This window comes from Belonocnema kinseyi, chromosome 6, assembly GCF_010883055.1.
Source record: "Belonocnema kinseyi isolate 2016_QV_RU_SX_M_011 chromosome 6, B_treatae_v1, whole genome shotgun sequence".
Lineage (NCBI taxonomy): Eukaryota > Metazoa > Arthropoda > Insecta > Hymenoptera > Cynipidae > Belonocnema > Belonocnema kinseyi.
In genome coordinates, this window is record NC_046662.1 from 108,716,597 (window position 1) to 108,723,943 (window position 7,347).

Consider the following 7,347-nt stretch of genomic DNA (forward strand, 5'->3'; position numbering starts at 1 on the left):
GCCAACAGCCATGCGTAAAGCGCTATCAATTAAGTACCACGATTTGTCCAGTCATTTTGGAATTGATAGAACGGTATCGAGAATTAGAGAACATTTTTATTTCCCAGGAATGCGAAGATATGTAAAAATGCACATTGGATCTTGTTTAGAATGTTTGTTAGCAAAAAGGATGGTAGGTTGTTAACATTGATCATCTTGGGCCATTTGTAACTTCAACTCGTGGAAATAAGTATATCCTTGCAATTATTTGCAATTTAACAAAATTTTGTCAATTATTTGCAGTTAAGGATACAAAAGTTCCTAGGACGATCAAGAGGGTTGAAGAATTTATTTATAGATTTGGTTCACCTCAGAGAATCATTTCAGATAGGGGTACCAGTTTCACAGCTAATAAATTCGAAGAATTGTGCAAAAGATTTGGTATCAAGCATACGTTAAATTCAAGTAGGCATCATCAAGCCAATGGGCAAGTGGAGAGATTGAATCAGACTATTTTACCGGCTATACAATCAAATCTTTTGGACAATGAAGGTCTAAGATGGGATCAAGATGTAAAGAAATTAGAATGTGATTTGAATTCGTCAGTTTGTAAATCAACGGGTCGTGCTCCATTTGAAGCTGTATATGGTTTTGTACCGCGTTATGAAGACGGTCACATTAGAATGATAACGGAAAATTCTGAGACTTTTACAATTCCAGAAAAAATTAGAAATGAGATTCGAGAGGCGATTGCGATTGATCAAAAGAAAGCAAAAGATCATTACGATAAGAACCGTAATACTAAAATTAAATTTGAAATAGGAGACATTGTTTTCGTTAAAACTAACACTGTATCAACAGGTGAGTCGAATAAATTTCAATCAAGAAAGAAAGGACCAAGAGTAATTATAGCAAATTTACCATCGGACACGTATAAAATTCAGAAATTATATTGTAAAGGTAAAAATACTCCGACTACTGCGCATGTCAGTCAAATTCAAATTTGGCGACCAAATATGAATGAAGACGTAAACAGCCATTGTAGTTCAGAAGATGAGAATATTCAAAATGTAAAAGAAAAGAAAGATTCTATTAAATTCTTAGAATCGAACGTCGTTAAAGCTAGTAAGGAGTGCCTTGAAAAAGGCAAACAATAAAATTGTACTCTAGTTGAAAAGAATCCAGATGTTGATGTGATTAAAAATTTAAGATCTGTTAGAGAAAGACGGAAACAGAGTAAATCAAACGATTTTATTTGTGATTAATAATTTAGTTCAGGTATAATGCTCAAGAAATTATTTAAGTTTCGTTTATGCTTGGGGACCAAGCATCTTTCAAGGATGGCCAAATGTTAGAAAAATACATACATAGTTCTATTTTATACAAGGTTGCTAGGTAGCGTTGAGTTGTTATAAAATAGTTGAAGGTGTGTCTAGAATTGCGAGGCTGTTGAGTCGGATCGCTGACCGAGATTTTGAGCTAAAGAGTCGAAAGTTTAGGCCAAGTGGTCGTCAAGTTTTACTGTATTACTTATATTTGTTACATTTATTAAACTTGACATAAACAATCTAACGTGTGGATTCTTCATTGTGTCAACTTACGCGTTAATTCAAGATCGTATAGTTAACTTAGATTGAACTCCAACAATATTATAAAAAGTATTTAAAATAAAATAGAATTTACTTCAAATCAGGCAGGTTCTGTACATTATATAGCAGAATCTCTTAGCGATTAACACTTTTTTTATATTAAATTATGCAAGACTTTTTTTCTGATATAAGACAACAAAATGGAATTTGGACACCTATGTTAAAAATAATAAAAAACAGATTCATTTTTTACCGAGAAAATTAATTCTCTACAAAAAAACTATTAGTTTTCAACCAACAATGATATAATTAAAATTTCCCTTAAATACATTAATTTTTAACAAAAAAAATCAAGAAAATAGATGAATTCTCAATAAACAAGATAAGATTTTAACAAGGAAAAATAATTTTCTACCAAAAAGACGAATTTTCAAATGAAAAAATCAATTTTTAATTAAAAATATAAATATATAAAACCAGAAATAGGATAATTCCTTTTTAGTTAAAAGAATTAATATTTAACAACAAACAATTAAATTTCAACAAATTAATTGAAATTGTACTAAAATAGATGCATTTGATGATACATACTAGGCAGTCTGATAAGGCCCTGAAAAATGAAACACGGAGACGTTTTTTTGGCCAAAGTCGGTTTTATTTTTCAACATACTCTCCTTTTAGGTCGATACAGCGAGTCCAACGATTTTATAACTTTTGGATACCGTCCGAAAAGTACTCGATCGGAAGGTATCCAAAATACGCCTCAGTTTGAGCTATGAGCTCCTCATTTGAGTAAAAACGCTTACCGGTGAGCCATCTCTTCAGGTTAGGGAACATCCTGCAATTTTGCTTGTGCAACTAAGCATGAATGAACAGGCGCATTGTCGTGATGATAAAGCGGTTTTTTCTTCTTCAAATGCGGTCGTTTTTCGGAGATTTCGATTTTCAATCGGTCCAATAATGATGAATAGTATGCTCCGGTTATGGTTTTACCTTTTTCAAGAGAGTCCACGAATATTATGCCATGTGCATCCCAAAATACGGAGGCCATAAACTTTCCGACCCATTGTTGCGTTTTTAGACGCTTCGGAGCACTTTGGCCCGGTGGAACCCACTGTTCTGCCTGTTGCGTTGACTCGGGAGTGTAGTAGTGGATCCAGGTTTCATCCATGGTTATGAATCGGCGCAAAAACTCGGTCGGCTTACGCGAAAATAATGCCAAATTCTGCTGGGAAGTTGTCACACGAATTCGTTCTTGGTCCACTGTGATAAAACGCGGCACCCATCGCGCGCAGAGCTTCTTTATGCCCAAAACTGAATGCTCGATATTGCCCACACGTTCCAATGATATGTCTACAGCATTAGCTACCTCTCTCAATTTCACTTTGGGATCATTCAACATCATATCATGGATTTTTTCGACATTTTCTGGTGTAGTGACCTCTTTTGGGCGCCCAGATCGTTCAGCATCAACTGTGCTCGTACGGCTCACCGAAACTCGGTAAACCACTTATGAATCGTTCCAATCGACGGTGCAGAGTCCGGGTAATACTTATCCAGCTTGGCCTTGGTCTCGGATATCGTTTTCTTGCGAAGATAGTTGTGTTTGATCAAAACTCGAAACTCAGATTTTTCCATATTTAATAAAACTCGGAGATTAGTCGCTTCTCAGTGCTGTAACTTGTAAATGCGTAAACGTAAATGGCTGAAGTTTTGACAGGCGTCATTTGAAGGATCAAGCTCGACGAAAATGGTTCACATTAGTGAATACTAATGCCATCTCTTAGAATTTTCAGGTACTTATCAGACTGCCTAGTAGTTGAATTTTCAAGCACACACATGTATTTTCAACCAAGAACCCAAAAATATCAATTTTTAATTCCAAATTTCAGTGTTCTACCAAAAGTGGGATAGTTAAATTTTCAGTTAGAGAATTTAATTTTTAACACAAAAAAAACGGAATGTGCAACTTAATAGTTTTGTTCTTAATCACAAAGATGAATTTTCAAAGAAGAAGACTAATTTCCTACCAAAATAACGAATTTTTATCGAAATATGTGCATTTCCAAACAAATGGTTGAATTTTCAACTGCAAAAGATCAATTTTTAATTTGGAATAGCAATTCTCCACCAAAAATGGTATAATACAATTTTAGCTTACATAAATTAATTTTTGGCTAACTATAAAGGAATGTTCAACAAAATAGTTAAATTCTCAATCAAAAAGATGAATTTTCAAGGAAGAAGTTTTATATTTCTAAAACAAAGACCAACTTTCAACAAAATACATAAATCTTAAATCAAATAATTCCATTTATAAATTTAAAAAATCAAGGTTCAATACAAAATATCAAATTTTAAACAAAAACAGCATAATGCAGTTTTTAGTTTTAAAAAGTTAATATTCAATCAAAAAACGAAATTTTCTACAGATTGTTTCAAATTTTGACTAAAACAGAGGAAATTAAAACCAAATAGTAGAACTTTAAAAAAAATGAATTTTCAATCACAAAGATTAATTTTCTATTAAAGAAATCTTTTTAAATAAATAATAGAATTTGGTAGAAATTGTTGAAGTAAGCTGTTGGCTTCAGGGTCAGGTGAATTGAAACTCATTAAGTTGTTTCAAATGTTTCGGCACACAATGGTGGCCTTCATCAGTGAGTTTTATTAAATCTGTGCAAAGTACACAATATCTTGTGGGTGTGCAGTTTTACAATTGGATGGATTATTTTTTAATTAATATCTTAGTTGTGAACTAATAAAAAATGAAAATGACTTATTTTGAAATTTAAATTTCGCTTAACAATTTTCAATAGCAAAAGTTGTTTACAAATTATTTTTTCAGTGACGTATATCGAGGCATCCTAACGATAGGATGCCAACGCACGCGATCGACTAGATGATACTTAACCAAAAATATAAACAATAAAAAGCTAACCAAGAAGTAAGAACTAGAAAGTTTTAGATCGCGGAATTGAACAAGATGGAGCTAGAAGTTGGCCAAAACTAGAATATGCTCGCTCGCTCCATCAAAACATTAAAGTGCTATCTCGGGCGAGCAAAGCTCGAAGGTGCCACTTCTCGCTTATAATCTAAACGCGAGAAGTGGCAACCTTCATGCTTTGCTCGCCCGAGATAGAACTTTCATGATTTGATGAAGCGAGTGAGCACCTTTTAGTTTTGGCCAACTTCTAGCCTCATCTTAACTAAATAGTTAAGTACGTAGATGTTATTTATAGTGTTGTTTATGTTGTTGTTGTTATTTCCACTTCTCCTGTTTCACTCTCCTCTTTTAATCTCTTGACTACTATGTTATTTTTCCTCTTTGCCCTTTCTTCCCCTTCTAATCTTCTTTCGATCTCACTGAGTCTTTTCTTCAATCTTTCATTCTCACTTCGGACGTTCTTTTCATTCCCTTGAACTATTTCCTCATTTTCTGTTTTCCCCCATATGCTCACTCCTAATTTCTAGACTGGATACCCGCTCTTCCAACTGCTTTATTTCTCTAGAGTTAAGGCGCTGTAAATTTGAGGGCCTTCCCCGTTGCTTGCCCGTACTTGAATCCGCTACCCTCCCCACCCGGGTCGACTTCTCGGCACTTTCATCACCGCTGCTGTCACTGCGATCAACGTCACCCATCCCCCCACTTTCAATGCTTTCAGCAACGTCAGCTGTTGCAGCCACTACGGCTTTCTGCTCTGTGCGATCGTCCAGTAACTGTTGCCCTCTGGCGCCAGTTTGTGGACTTCGCGTCGTCGGCATCCTACCTTACCCAAAGTTCTGTGACGTTTCCCGCCTTTATTTCCTACCTCTTGCCCCCCTGACCAAGCAACTATTTTTTCACTCCTAAGCTCAAAAACTTCACACGCTCCAAATTTTCACCTCAAACCACTCACTTTCACCCTTCACACCTTTGTCTTCACTCACCCTTCTTCCTTTACACTCGATCTCCGCACTTTTTGCCTTTTCTGCATCCACTCACCCGTATTTCCTCCACCAAAGCCAAAAATGCACCACTTGACGAAAAGAGTTCTTTTGCGATCGGTACCGGAAATGGAAGCCCTCCTTCATAGTTAGTCAAAAATTAATTTATGTGAGATAAAATTGGATTATACCACTTATGCTAGAGAATTGATATTTGAAAGTAAAAATTGATATTTTTTAGTTGAAAATTCAACCATTTGTTTGAAAAAGCACATATTTCGATAAAAATTTAGGTTTTCGGTAGGAAATTAATCTTCTTGATTGAAAATTGATCTTTGTGATTAAGAACAAAACTATTAAGTTGCACATTCCTTTTTTTGTGAAAAATTAAATTCTTTAACTGAACTTTAAAAATCCCACTTTCGGTGAAACATTAAAATTTCGAATTAAAAATTGATATTTTGGTGTTGAAAATTAAATTATATGTTTCAAACATCGTATTTTTTATATAAAATTAATGTTCTTGGTTGAAAATTTATCTGTTTGTTTAAAAGTTCAACTATGTATTATCAAATTCATCTATTTTGATAAATTTCAACTAATTTGTTGAAAATTTAATTGTTTGTTGCTAAATATTAATTCTTTTAACTAAAAAAGAATAATCCTATTTCTGGTTCCATATATTTATATTTCTAATTAAAAATTTATCTTTTTTAGTTGTATACTTCACTATCTGATTGAAATTTGATCTTTTTGATTGAGAATTCAGCTATTTTATTAAAAATTTAAATGTACAATTTTAGGATAAAAAATACGATGTTTGCAACAAATAATTTAATTTTCAACACCAAAATATCAATTTTTAATTCGAAATTTTAATGTTTCACCTAAAGTGGGATTTTTAAAGTTCAGTTAAAGAATTTAATTTTTCACAAAAAAAAGGAATGTGCAACTTAATAGTTTTGTTCTTAATCACAGATCAATTTTCAATCAAGAAGATTAATTTCCTACCGAAAACCTAAATTTTTATCGAAATATGTGCTTTTTCAAACAAATGGTTGAATTTTCAACTAAAAAATATCAATTTTTACTTTCAAATATCAATTCTCTAGCATAAGTGGTATAATCCAATTTTATCTCACATAAATTAATTTTTGACTAACTATGAAGGAGGGCTTCCGTTTCCGGTACCGATCGCAAAAGAACTCTTTTTGTCAAGTGGTGTATTTTTGGCATTGGTGGAGGAAATACGGGTGAGTAGATGCAGAAAAGGCAAAAAGTGCGGAGATCGAGTGTAAAGGAAGAAGGGTGAGTGAAGGCAAAGGTGTGAAGAGTAAAAGTGAGTGGTTTGAGGTGAAAATTTGGAGCGTGTGAAGTTTTTGAGGTTAGGAGTGAAAAAATAGTTGCTTGGTCAGGGGGGCAAGAGGTAGGAAATAAAGGCGGGAAACGTCACAGAGCTTTGGGTAAGGTAGGATGCCGATGACGCGAAGTCCACAAACTGGCGCCAGAGGGCAACAGTTACTGACCGATCGCTCAGAGCATTGAAGCATTGAGAAGCATTGAGAATAGACAGAGAGAGGTTGACGAACAGAGATTTAGAGAAATAAATCAGTTGGAAGAACGGGTATCCAGTCTAGAAATTAGGAATGAGCATATGCGGGAAAAAACAGCAAATGAGGAAATAGTTCAAGGGAATGAAAAGAACGTCCGAAGTGAGAATGAAAGATTGAAGAAAAGACTCAGTGAGATTGAAAGAAGATTAGAAAGGGAAGAAAGGGCAAAGAGGAAAAATAACATAGTAGTCAAGAGATTAAAAGTGGAGAGTGAAACAGGAGAAGTGGAAATAACAAAT